This window comes from Pinus tabuliformis, chromosome 9 (assembly GCF_031772625.1).
Source record: "Pinus tabuliformis cultivar Carrire ecotype Pingquan chromosome 9, CPIR1, whole genome shotgun sequence".
NCBI lineage: Eukaryota > Viridiplantae > Streptophyta > Pinopsida > Pinales > Pinaceae > Pinus > Pinus tabuliformis.
In genome coordinates this window covers 567,076,055-567,090,894 of record NC_142307.1, presented here as the reverse complement: position 1 = coordinate 567,090,894, position 14,840 = coordinate 567,076,055, and the positions used below count along the sequence as shown (strand labels likewise).

At 39.7% G+C, this 14,840-nt stretch overlaps 1 non-coding gene across 1 annotated transcript; it reads right to left on the bottom strand.

Annotated features, from left to right (window-relative positions):
* Positions 1 to 6,411: 6,411 nt before the first annotated feature.
* LOC149149796 (U6 spliceosomal RNA) lies at positions 6,412 to 6,514 on the bottom strand. Its single transcript, XR_016263842.1, has one exon. It is a non-coding gene; the product is annotated as a U6 spliceosomal RNA (small nuclear RNA).
* Positions 6,515 to 14,840: the final 8,326 nt, after the last annotated feature.

The window sequence follows — 14,840 nt, the reverse complement described above, 5'->3', positions numbered from 1 at the left end:
TTTAATTCTTCCATTGATGAATTAGAAGAACAGGAATTGTAAGAATCAGAGGATGATTCTTCAAGCTATTTTTGTTGAATCTATTCACGAATCACAACATTCAAACAATGATCATTTTTGTGATTCCTAGACCCGCATCTCATGCATAATATTTGGGTCTCTGTTTTAATAGCTTTATTTTGTTTATTCTGAGGCATGGATTTCTTGCCTCTATTTTTTCTGGATTCTTCACCAACTAGGCACCTATTTGAAGTGTGATCTGTTTTCCCACATAACCAACAAGTTAGTTTATTCCATCTATCCTGCTTGTGACACTGGAGATGGATGTAAGATGGCTTGTAGTAATGTGTTTTAGGGATATATTTGTAGTATCCCTTTCTGTGTCCAGAGGTGGCCCTTCTTTTCTTGCTGCTTGGCTTATTTCTACATTGTTTGTTAGTTTGCTTTGCCTTTCTTTTGTCTTTCCTTCTTTTGACAAGAGAATCTTCAATATGAAACTTGATCCCGAAAAGCCTCGTGATAAAGGAGCCCGAAAAGAAGATCGATTCAAATCCAAATACAACATATGCCATTCTTCAACCAATCACGTGTGATCCCTGTCCCTGCCACACTTATTACCGGAGCGACAAAAACCCCAACGCCTGCTGCATTGTCTGTATTTCTTGTTAAATCACCTAAAAATTAAACCAGTATTTCTCATTTATTAATTAGTGATCTGCACGTCGATGCCATCTGGCCTTACATAGATATTTATCACCATGGTTTCACCGGGTTTGCAAACAACTGGAAAGGCGCATGCTATAAGGAATGTTGTCTCATTTTAGGGTTTGTGATTTATGTTCAGAAAAAGAGCCTTGACTGAGTAAAGATAAATGGACGAATTTGTACTCTCCTTGCACTGCAGAGGACATTGATTTCAGTCATCCTAAATTAGTCTCTCTGTGATGGCGTTTAGCTATAGCGTATCCATGTAGACTTGTTCAATAATTTTTATGCTTACACTTAAATCGAAAGAATTCAAAGGCGGTATAAAATTTGTGAAGTTTGTACGATGAAGATTTCATTCAAAATTAAAGAAAAAGGCGCCCCATTTGGAAAAGTATGATCTCCTTTTTTTTTATAGATATCTCTACCAAAATTAAACACATGATCACGGGCACCATAAAATCCAAAATATTAGCTTCTTAAAAATATTTAGAAAATGATATTTTTATATTGATTTTAGAGTTGGTTTGAGATTTGTAAATGATTGTTAAGAAAATTTTCAGTTTCTATTTCTCATGTTAGAATTAATTAGATCTCAAGTCAATAACATTAATTAGATCTCAATTCAATTATATATATATATCATATCTATGAAAAAATAGTGAAAAAAATAATTTTATATATACGAAAATTAATTGAATGTAAATTCAACTATATCTGTGAATGATTAAAAAAAATTATATGTAAAAATTAACTTTTTTTTTGGTATTCGACCCTTTTTGTAAGGTCCTCGGGTACGAGCGCGTTCGGGCACCGGGCGAAGTCACCATGCACGGGCGCAAGGGCGGGCGCGGGCGCACGGGCTGGCGCGGGCGACCGGCGGGCGGGCGAGGCTGCACGGCGGGCGGGCGAGGCTGCACGGCGGGCGGGCGAGGCTGCACGGCGGGCGGGTCTGCACGACAGGCGGGCGGGTCTACACGACGGGTGGGTGAGCGCACACGGGCGGGTGAGCGCACACGGGAAAGCGACGTTTCAGCAAACAGAAATGCGACGAAAGTTAAAAATGGTGAAATGAAGTGCGAGGTTTATACCTGTGCGTGGAGGTTGGCTTACGGTGGTAAGGCCGACTTGAATAAAGATTAAAAAGGGCGTGTGAATGCCAATTTGGGGGTCGGCCAAAGGGCTACCACCCACATATGGGTCCACAAATAAACTATGTAGTATGCATATATATATGGCATACGTTGGAGCTCATTTCATCCAAGAATCATTCGCTCATCTCTCATATACAAGGGGTAAAACAGCGCAGAAATAGAGGTGGACTACGCATACCTCATGCGTAGTGCTACCAAAGGTGCAGTTTTGACTTAAGTGCGTTTTGAGTGAGGTAACCGTGTTCGGGGTGAGTTCTAAGGTGCAATTCTTGGTGTAAGGCTTGGCAAGGATTCTTGGTGGCTCAGGTGAGCACCGTCCCTTGTGCAAGAAAGGCACAAGATGTTGTAAAGGCAGGATTGCCCCTCGGTTGTATTATTTGGCTAAGTGTTGGCTTGAAGTTTGTCAAGCACACTTGTATTGTAAAATTGAAGAAGTTGTTATAATATATTGTTGGGCAGACTTTACCGGGAGTTGCCCCTCCCTTTATACTTGTGTATTGTTGATGTTCTCGGTTTATTGTACATGATTAATGATTGAGAATGTTCTTTGTTAAGGTATAAAGGATAACACTTTATTCGGTTATAAAAACACAAGTTAAGTATGTTCATGTTGGAATAGGCATAGCCCATAAACGTTAGTATTGTTAAAAAAAGCGTTTGGTGGTGCCGCACCTCGCTACAAGCGGTTGGAAGATCACCGCAGGTGTAGGGGCGTGACAGTTGGTATCAGAGCTCGGTCGGAGCTGGTGACAGGTGAAGCAGGTGCAGATAAGGTTATGGAAAGCAGTCTGGGTTTCGTAGACTTGATGGTTTATGGCAAGGCCATTCAAGCTCTGGTAGACACGGGTGCTACACATAACTTTATGACAACACGGTTAGCAAGAGAGGCTGGGCTGGAGGTCAAGGCAGTGAACTCTAGAGCTAAGGTGGCAGGTTTGGTACACAATGTACCTGTGCAGATAGAAGAATGGGAAGGTCAGTTAGACTTCATAGTGATGTAGATGAATGACTTCGATATGATACTTGGACGGGATTTCTTTAGTGATGAAGGGCTTCTTCAACTCGGTTGGACAATGGAGCAAGGTGAAGTTGCGGATTGTGCCATCAAGGAAGAGGAAGCCGTGATGATCAAAGATGTTGAAGACATGTCTACGATGGAGGATGAAGATGAACCAGGATCGTGCAGTTTGTCAACATGTATGTATGAGGTCACTGACATGGAGGAACCTCATGATGATGAAGTAAGTGATGATACTTGTGTTTCATTTGGGCATTTGGGAGATGGACTATGTGCAGGAAAGGGCAAAGCCAGTTTGCCTATGCTATGGAGGATCTTACCATGGATGACTATGATGGAACCTTGTATGGAGGAGCAAGGATTGTCAGTTGTTGCAAGGCTTGTTGGGGCTACTTGTGACCTTGTGATGGAAGGTGCAAGGACCCGAGACAAGGGTGGAACTTGATGATCGTTGTGGAGGATTGGGTCATGCTTTAGCCACTTTGGCTAAGTGCCCGGCATGACTCATGGACAGATTGAGGAGGGCACACACTTGTGATGTTTTGGGTGGGCTTCTCATGGCCGAGACCAAGAGATAGTCTTGATGGACACTTTGGTGGAGGAGCTATGATGAAGAGACTCATGACATGATGGCATGATGATGAGATGGTTGGGTGACCGAGTTCACTAAACCGAAAGTTGAAGACTTGGATGGGATGGCCAGATGTTGTGATGTGTCTACTTGGTTGACTACATGGGCAACTTAGTCATGGACATCAGGTTGGAGACTTGAAGACATGGAGCATGGCAGAGACCTATGCAAGGACATTGTGTGGAAGCACTTGTAGAGATGTCAAGGGACATCCTAACAAGGTGCTAGGGCAGGAATGTTATGCAAGAGGACTTGCTAGTGTGACATGGGAACTTGAGGATGGCACATTGCAGATGATGAAGGGGACTTCATGGACCTGAATGGGGCACATCAAGAGTTGATCAGATTGGAGACTTGAGGATGGCACATTGCAGATGATGAAGAGGACTTCATGGACCTGAATGGGGCACATCGAGAGTTGAATGAAGACTTGAGGATGGCACATTGCAGATGATGGAGAGAGCTTCATGGACCTGAATGGGGCACATCGAGAGTTGAATGAAGACTTGAGGGTGGCACATTGTAGATGATGGAGAGGGCTTCATGGACCTGAATGGGGCACACCGAGAGTTGGTTTGATGAGATGGTCTCTTCACATGGAGGAGGCACACATATGGATGATGATGCAGGGATGGCTTGGCATCAAGCATCATGACATGTTGCAGATGAGATGGATGGAGTTTCCATGGACCTGAGCATGGATTATGGAGATACATACTTTGGTATGGGGAGCTTGGTGGCAGTGGTCATTAAGCCGAGACATGGTGGAGAAGAGTCTCTACATGTGTTGCAGGGATGTTTGCCTTGTGTGGAAAGGTCGACATCGTGGATGATGATGATCTTGGTGGATGGCTACCGGGATGGTATGTTGTCGAGGACGACAACGATTTCAGGTGGAGGAGGATGTAAGGTCCTCGGGTACGGGCGCGTTCGGGCGCCGGGCGAAGTCACCGTGCACGGGCGCACGGGCGGGCGCGGGCGCACGGGCTGGCGCGGGCGACCGGTGGGCGGGTCTGCACGACAGGCGGGCGAGGCTGCACGGCGGGCGGGCGAGGCTGCACGGCGGGCGGGCGAGGCTGCACGGTGGGTGGGCAAGGCTGCACGGCGAGCGGGTCTGCACGACAGGCGGGCGGGTCTGCACGACGGGCGGGTGAGTGCACACAGGCGGGTGAGCGCACACGGGAAAGCGACGTTTCAGCAAACAGAAATGCGACGAAAGTTAAAAATGGTGAAATGAAGTGCGAGGTTTATACCTGTGCGTGGAGGTTGGCTTACGGTGGTAAGGCCGACTTGAATAAAGATTAAAAAGGGCGTGTGAATGCCAATTTGGGGGTCGGCCAAAGGGCTACCACCCACATATGGGTCCACACATAAACTATGTAGTATGCATATATATATGGCATACGTTGGAGCTCATTTCATCCAAGAATCATTCGCTCATCTCTCATATACAAGGGGTAAAACAACGCAGAAATAGAGGTGGACTACGCATACCTCATGCGTAGTGCTACCAAAGGTGCAGTTTTGACTTAAGTGCGTTTTGAGTGAGGTAACCGTGTTCGGGGTGAGTTCTAAGGTGCAGTTCTTGGTGTAAGGCTTGGCAAGGATTCTTGGTGGCTCGGGTGAGCACCGTCCTTTGTGCAAGAAAGGCACAAGATGTTGTAAAGGCAGGATTGCCCCTCGGTTGTATTATTTGGCTAAGTGTTGGCTTGAAGTTTGTCAAGCACACTTGTATTGTAAAATTGAAGAAGTTGTTATAATATATTGTTGGGCAGACTTTACCGGGAGTTGCCCCTCCCTTTATACTTGTGTATTGTTGATGTTCTCGGTTTATTGTACATGATTAATGATTGAGAATGTTCTTTGTTAAAGTATAAAGGATAACACTTTATTCGGTTATAAAAACACAAGTTAAGTATGTTCATGTTGGAATAGGCATAGCCCATAAACGTTAGTATTGTTTAAAAAAGCGTTCGGTGGTGCCGCACCTCGCTACAAGCGGTTGGAAGATCACCGCAGGTGTAGGGGCATGACACTTTTGGTTTTAACGCCTCTGAGGGAAGGGCCAAAAATACAGATATGTAATACTTTGTCTTTTATTTTGAGATTATATGGGCGTTTTGTATGGCTCATGAAGTTGCGTAGACTTTGTGCTCAGAGAGCTCGAGCTGCACTGGTACAAATGGAAGGCCACCTCCAGCTAGTCGTGGAAGAGCATCGTCGGTGGCTTATGAGGCGCGAGATTCCTGTAGGTTGCACATGCCGTGTGATTGATCACTTTTTGAGTAGCAGCCTGCATGGAGAAGCGCACCAGTGACTTTGTAAGGAAGAGTCTGTGTTTGATCGAGCTGACTAGTTTAGTGAAAAAAAAGAACGGAAAAGGTATATACTTGCCCCGCATGTGTGAGGTTCACAGAAATGGAGACCAAGGCATCATATGCACCAGCACTACTTGCTCGATTGCTCAGCTATCACTTCTATTCATGCCTCTCTATTCACTTCGATTGCATTGGCTACCTTGGCAGCATGTGAGCTACTCCGGGCTGTGTGAAGCAATTGCAATTGTGCATCCTGTGGAGCTAAATAAGACCAGTGTGTGGCCAACAAGTGGACCGGCCAGTATCATTTTTCGGAGAAAAAAAAAAAAAAACAGATTTTCATTTCTTAACGGAGAAAGTTATATTTTCGTGGATCTATATCAAATTTTACTAAGAAATTAACATTGAAATATCTATATCAAATTGTACTAAGAAATTAACATTGAAATATATAGGTCAACACTTCAAAGAAGAAAATGGTCCACTTTCTCAATTTTAAAAATTTGGGACATTTTTCGATTTGTGTTTGTCATACTTGCATAGGGTATGTTAATGAATCGTCTATGGGATACTTTTTCAAATTTAAAAATTTTGGACCATTTCTAGATTTGTGCATGTCATCTTTGCACAGGTGCCATGCTAATATTTTCTGTATCTTTCCAATTTTATCGGATGTCTCCGAAGAGAAAGAGTGGACTCCCCAGTATGCATGCTGAGTTGTGGCCAATGAGTACTTTGGAAATAATAATCCCAACCACCGCAATAAATACCCTGATAGCAGCTATACTTGTCAAAAGTATTTTTGCAAGTTGCGTCTTTGTTTGAAGATGGAAGCACTGAAGCCAGAACAAAAGTACCGCACGAACCATTCTGCAACATAGCAAAGAATTCAAGGCATTTAATGTATTTTGGTAAATAGATATGGGCAAGCATTCATTCTGCGATTATTGCCCACACTCCACAAACACCTGCAATTATTGTCCACACTCAACAACAACAAGGTATTAATTATTTGCTTTGTCATGTATTAATGTAAAATTTTATGTTGAGATAAATATGTATGTAAAAGTCAATTTTCAAGTTAGAGAGAAAGAGAGAGAGAAAATCGTGGAGAAAATTTTGGTGGGCGCCTGAAAACAATAGTTACTGTAAACCTTGTTTTACTTGGTGAATGAGTCGCAGTCTCATATGAATGTATTTTCATGAATAGAAATTAATCCTAAATTTTTATTGTTGCTCCAAGCTTAATCACTGTAGACCTTGTTTTACTTGGTGAATGAGCCACAGTCTCATATGAATGTATTTTCATGAATTAGAAATTAATCCTAAGTTTTTATTGTTGCTCCAAGCTTACTCTATTTTACTCTGAGTTTTTTTTTGAGTGAATGCTGTGTTTTTTTTAAGCCTATGTATACCTGCCCGAAATCTAGCTGTGCAAAATCGAGCTTCGATAAAGTCACCCCTCTGCCTCTCTATGTAAAATTTTTCAACATCTAAACTCTGTTAGTGTAAAAACAAGTGTCTTTACTAGCAATTAAAATTATTTTGAGGGCAGATTGTTTTTAGCATATTTAGGAGTAAGTAGATTTTTTTTTTCTTACACTCAGAAATGGAAACATCAAGCATCAAGCACAAGCTTTATCTCAGTTTAATAGCAAAAATTATGATTATTGGGATATTACAATTTCTTCTCAAGACATTTGGGATTTGGTGAAGAATGGTTTTCAAGAACTAGCAGATGCAACAACATACAATGCCTTATATCCAGCATAAAAAGATTTGTTAAGGGACAATAGGAAGAAGGATTGAAAAGTCTTGTTCTATATTTTCCAAGCAATTCATGAAAGTATTTTCCCAAGGGTTGTAGCAGCAATGAAGTCCAAGAAACATGGGACACCCTCCAGACAGCCTACCAAGGCATGGAAAAATTCAAGACAACAAAGCTGCAAATGTTGAGAAGAGACTTTGAAACAATTTGTATGAAAGAGTTTAAGAATGTAGACTCGTTTTTTACACATGTAAGTGGGTTGGTTACTCAAATCAAGTCTCATGGTGAGACACTTGAGGAAAGAAGAATAGTTGAGAAAGTTTTGAGAAGTTTGCCAGTAAGGTTTGATGCCATTGTTGTGGCCATAGAATAAACAAAGGATCTCTCATAGTTCTCAGTGGATGAGCTTAATGCATCACTGATTTCTCATGAACATAGACTGAATTAAGCAACAAGCTCCTCATTGGAGCATGCCTTCAAGACACAAGTTTCATTTAGTCAAGGTAGAGGGAGAGCAAGATCATATGCCAGAGGAAGAGGAAGAAGCCCACACAGAGGTGGAAGAAGCAGCCCTTCAAGCTCAAGTGGAAGAGGCAATAATCAAAATCCAAGTCAAGGCCCAAGCCAAAATCAAGCACAAGGTCAGAGGTATGATAAATCTCAAGTTCAATGTCATTACTGTAAGAAGTATGGTCATTATGCAAATGAATGTAGAAAGAAGCAATATGACATTAGTAACAAACCAAGTGTAAATTTCACAAAAGAAAATCAGAACCATGATAACATGTTTTTAGTTTGTAACGTAGCACAAGAAAAACATAGTGATATATGGTATCTAGATTCAAGGTGTAGCAACCACATGTCAGGAAACATAGAAATGTTTTCCAATCTAGATGAAAGTGTGAAATTTGAAGTGACATTAGGGACTGATAGCAAAGTCTCTATCATGGGAAAAGGAAGAGTTAATATCCTAACAAAGAAGGGGGAGAAGAAGTACATCTCAGATGTTTACTTTGTCCCTGGTCTGAAGCATAACCTCATAAGCATTGGATAGCTCATGCAAAAGGGCTACAATGTCTTCTTCAAAAATGATGTGTGCACAATTTTGGATAGGCCTCCAAGCAGACAGCTGATTGCAAAGGTTCAAATGACAAACAATAGAATGTTTCCCTTAAAATTAAAATCAAATTTGCAAAAAAATGGTGCACAAACACAACTCTCAATGAGCTCACAAGAGAATGGAAGAAAAGATGTAGTTTTCATACAAGTAAACTTTCAAGCAGAGGTCAAAGATGAAAATTCATAATGGTATTTGAGATTTGAACATCTCAACTTTGGAGGTTTGAATTTGCTGCATGGGAAAGGCATAGTGACGGGACTACCACTCATGGAAAAATCAGACAGCTTATGTGAAGGATGCATCTTGGGCAAGCAACATAGAGATACATTTCCAGCAGGAAAGTCAGTGAGGGCAAAGGCACCTTTGGAGATTGTCCACTCAAATTTATGTGGACCAATGCAAACACCATCAATTGTTGGCAACCACTATTTATTAACTTGCATAGATGACTACACAAGGAAGACATGAGTCTTTCTCCTAAAATAGAAAAGTGAAGTGTTTGAGTGCTTTCTCCAATACAAAGCTCTTGTTGAGAAGCAAAGTGGACACTACATCAATGTCCTCAGGACTGACAAACATGGAGAATACATCTCAAATGACTTCCTTCGATTTTACAGGAAGCATGGAATTCACAAGCAGTTTACAGCAAGGTATACACCTCATCAAAATGGTGTGGCAGAAAGGAAGAATAGGACCATTATGGAAATGGCAAGGAGTATGATGAAGGCAAAGCATTTGTCAAATGATTATTGGGCTGAATCTGTTGCTTGTGCAACATATATCTTGAATAGATTTCTAACCAAAAGCATCTAGAACATAGTTCCTGAAGAAGCATAGAGTGGAAGAAAGCATAGTGTCACCCACATGAGAGTTTTTGATGTGTGGTGTATGCACATGTCCTGGATGAGTTGAGGAAGAAGTTAGACAACAAGGGGGAGAATTGTATATTTGTTGGATACAGTGATGAATCCAAGGCATACAAATGCTACAATACATTAACCAAGAAGGTCATAATCAACAAAGGTGTGCAGTTGATAGAAGAGGAAGCATGGGATGGAAGTTTAGAAAAGACGGTGAATGTCAAAGCATGTATACCACATGAGGAAAAAGAGCAATTAACAACAACAAGTAATTCCTCAACAGCATCTCCCTCTACTCCTATTCAAGCGCAACAAAAAATCCAACAAGAAACACCATCAACAAATAGGACAGTGTCGTGCAGCCAAGAAAGTGCTTCTCTAAGCACACTGCAAAGCGCAACACCAACTGACATGTCAAGCCCATATTCAGCAAGCACAAGAAGGCCAAAATTCAGAAATTTAAATAAAATTTATGAGCAATATGAAGTTGATAGTAGCACTAGTCTAAATTCCTTATTTGCCTTGTTTTGTCATGTGGATGACCCAATCCATTTTGAGGATGCAGTCAAAGAAGAAAAATGGGTTGCAACAATGGAGGAAGAAATATAAGCAATAGAAAGGAATGACACATGGGAGTTAGTGAACCTTCCGAAATGAAAACATGTCATTGGAGTGAAGTAGGTCTATAAGACCAAAAATAACATTGAGGGAAATACTGAAAGGCACAAAGCAAGGCTAGTTGTCAAAGGATACAAGTAGCAGCATGGAAGATATTTCACGGAGATGTTCGTGCCAGTCACAAGGATGGAGACATTATGTGTAGTTGTGGTGATTTCTGCCCAGCATAAATGGAGAGTGTATCAGTGTTCTTAAATGGGGTGCTAAAAGAAGAAGCATATGTTGCACAACTGCCTAGTTATGAGGTTGAAGACCAAGAAGACAAAGTGTATTGATTGAGGAAATCTCTTTATGGATTGAAGCAAGCACCTCGCACATGGTATAGCTGGATAGATGACTACTTGTTGGACAATGGTTTCAACAAATGTGACGGTGAGCCTACTCTCTACATCAAAGAGAGCGATAGTAAGATTCTTATTATTGTCTTATATGTAGATGATTTTATTTTTACAAGAAGTGATGATTTTCTCATCGCTAATTTCAAACAAGTCATGAAGAATGAATTTGAAATGACTAACTTGGGGTTGTTAAGATACTTTTTGGGCATAGAAGTGAAGCAAACAAAAAATGGAATTTTTATCTCTCAGGCCAAGTATGTGGCGGACATTTTGGAGAGGTTTAAAATTCAGAGCAGAAAGTCCGCGCCAACTCCAACTGTCATGGGGTTGAAGTTGAGCAAAGAATAATGTAGTAGCAATGTTAATCCGACATTATACAAAAGCATGATAGGAAACTTGATATATTTGACCGCCACTAGGCCAGATATAATGTATGTAGTAAGCTTGGTGTCAAGGTTCATGGAGACACCCAAGGAGACACATTGGAAAGCAGCAAAAATGATTCTAAGGTATGTCAGAGAGCTGATTAACAATGATGAAATTGTATTGCAGCACTGTAGGTCATAGGAACAATTTTTTGAAATATTCAGAAAGCCATTGGCATGTGAAAGTTTTGTTTATCTCAGAAACTGTTTGGGATTTGTAATTGGTGACAATTGTGATTAAGGGGGAGTGTTGGAAATAATAATCCAAAGCACCGCAATGAACACCCTGATAGCAGCCATACTTGTTAGAAGTATTTTTGCAGGTTGCGTCTCTATTTGAAGATGGAAGGACTAAAGCCAGAACAGAAGTACCGCACGAACCATTCCGCAACACAACAAAGAATTTAAGGCATTTAATGTATTTTGGTAAATAGATATGGGAAAGCATTCATTCCGTGATTATTTCCCACACTCCACAAACACCTCTGTGATTACTGTCCACACTCAACAACAACAACGTATTAATTATTTTCTCTGTCATGTATTAATGTAAAATTGTATGTTGAGATAAATATGTATGTAAAAGTCATTTTTCAAGTTAGAGAGAAAGAGAGCGAGAGTCTGTGAGGAGAAAATCATGGAGAAAATTTTGGTGGGCGTGTGAAAACAACAATTATTGTGTTTTACTGTGTGTTATTCTGCGTGAAGTGTAAATCACTATAAACCTTGTTTTACTTGGTGAATGAGCCGTAGTCTCATATGAATGTATTTTCATGAATTAGAAATTAATGCTAAGTTTTTATTGTTGCTCCAAGCTTACTCTATTTTACTCTGATTTTATTTTATTGTTATTTATTTATTTATTTATTTATTTTTTTCCGTGAGTCAATATTGTGTTTTTTTAACCCTCTATATAGCTACGCAGAAACTAGCTACACGAAATTAGCTTTGCGAAAGTCACTCCTCTTCCTCTCCGCGTAAAAAATTTCAACAGAGTTGACCAGCCAGTATGCGATGTTGAGCCGTAGATAAAGCAACGTCAAATGCCTTATTTGAGGGATTAGAGATATATATGTTACTGAGAGTCTTCATGGAAACTTTTGACCTTTGTGATGTTGCCCAATTCATTAACATCCCACTTATAAGTCCTTGACATATAAGGTTCTACATGGTATGAAATCAAACCCAAAGCAGTAGTGTCACCCTCTAAGTCATCTTTCCATAGATCCATTCAGAACCACAGACTAGACACAATCGTTACACTATCATGGAGGCATAGTTATAGCTGTATTTTTTTCTTTTTGGGTGGAGCAATCCATAGCAAGTAATGTTTGTGAGTTGGATCACTGTGAGAGTTGATCATCATTTCTGTATGTACAGGTTTTTTTATTTGTGGTGGGACATAAACGGTTCAACTCTTTTTTGCAAATCAAATTTGTGAATAGGTGAATTTGTCCTCGGATATAATTAAGTCCATTCAAAGTCAACAACTACTGTGTATCAAGCCAATGTAAAATTGTATCGATATAATTATGGTTTTCATGAAAGTGATATTAGTGTGACTAATTATTTTCATTAGTTTGAGTCTCTGTTGGAACTGCTGATTTCAACAATAGACAAATGTATTTGTAGGAAGTATTGACTACCAAAGATTATGGGGACATGATGAAAAGTTAAAGAAATCATGTGGCAAAGATGAATATAGTAGTGATGGTGAAAAAGATTGAGTAGTGTGCAAAGTTATTTTGATTTTTTTAATTTGTAAAATTAATATTGATATTATGAAGAAGCGGTTAATGAATAGAGTAATATAATTAATTTAGTGGTTCTCAACGTTGTTCTTTAGTGTTGAGAGAACCATGTTATGTGAGTTTGTTATATGTTGATGAGTCTTGTTGTTCTTTGGTGCTTCAAAAACATCAGTTACAGGTTATCAATGTTTGTATGTCAAAGGTCAATGGTATAATTGACTATTGGATATGATCAGTATCCATATAAATTACCTATATAACTGTCAAAATTGTAGCTTAGCGTATTTTGATAGATGGAAGTTAGTCCATAGAGTAGTTCAGCATTGAGATTGTCCTTCATGAGGTCAAGAAGTGTCAATTCTACAAGTTCATCAATGATGGTTACACACAATTATGTTTTAAATGAAGGTTAAGTGGTAGCTCAAAGTTGTGTGGTGAAGAAAGAGCGGTGTCTATGACATTCTAGAGTGAGTGTATGTGTTGATGAAGACCAACTAGAAAAAACATTCATATTTTAATTTGTGTTATTTTTACATTTGGCATGTTAGCATTAATATAGGGGCTTGGAAGATAATTCTTCCATGTTGAGTTTGGAGTTGGTTGAGATTTGCAGGTGGTTGTTGATGTTGGAAAATGGGATGTGGCTTATTTTCCATAATCTTTAATACTTGCTTGTGAACTTTATTTATCTTGTTGTGTTTTATTAGATCTATTCATCAAACAAATATCAAGATCAAAACAAAAAGAATAATGGACACAAATATTAGGCTACAAGCCAGGGAAAAAGCCATCAGAGGAGAAAACCCAGAAAATCTCTTCTCTTCCTATAGAATCTACTTCAAATGAGACAAAAAAGACCCAAACCCTAGAACAAGTCCTCCATCCAACCCTAAGTTAGCCCTCCAAAGAGACCTTCCATCTAGGTCAATGTCAACCAAGTCAACTAGAGGCAAACCCTTCTTGTACTACACTAGTCTCAAAATATCCACCCCTTGCAATAGAATTTTGACCCCCCTATATTAGAATTTCATACCTACATTCAATGAAAAATTTCATCCCCTACGACTACTCCAGAAACTCGCACATGTGAGATAAAAGTGCCCAAAACTTGTCTTCTTTTCTTCGCTAGGGTTTCTCCTTTCTTTACCTATCCTTCATTCTTCTTTTTACTTGTTCTTATTGCACAGCGAACTTGTTGAGTGAGTCAATTCCAAATGAGGTTGAAGTGCTTCTATTTATAGTCTTCTGTGTGGGTTGAATGCCACTTTCTGGGTTGATTTGTATCTATTAGGAAGCTTCCAAGACTATCCAGACTCAAAATAGATTCTTTTATAAGGTACATCTTGCACAAAAGGGTCTTATAAAGATTATTTTGACTCTCTTTACTCATGACAATAAATCTTATGACTTAACAAACCCTAGAAGCATGAAGAACATACTGTTACCTAGAATATCCTCAATAATGAATGTAAAACCCATGCTTTAAAATAATAATTTTATTTTCTTCTTTTGTTTGTTGCATAAGATAAGTATTGAAATGAGTAAAATAACAATTATGAAGACCAAAACTAGTTACATTTCCAACAACCCCCCTTAACTAGGGAGGTATTCATAATCATACAACCAATACAACATCATTGTCAAACTGAAAAGCTTTCATAAGATGAATCATATTGGTAAGCCATATTTAAGCATCATCATAACCAACATTTTTAACATAGAAAGGACTTGGCTAACAAACTCTCTCTCTCCATAAGATCAGAGCACAATTATGGGAGGTTTTACATGGATACCACACTACCTCTCAAGGAACATACCCCATCAAGATGTTCACAAGGTATGTCCTTTTAGGAATATTATTTTCTTGGATTCCAAATCCGCAAAGAGTATCGATCCTCTTTGGTCACTCGTGTCTTGGATATACTGGCCAATCCTTAAATAGTGTTGGTCCACAAGTCCACTTCTTTATCTTGGATTCCAAATCCTCAAGGAATACCAATCTTGATGCTTGCCCAATCCTCAACCATCCTCTCTTCAAGGCCTTCACTTAGACTTACGACCGTTAGTCTTGGTT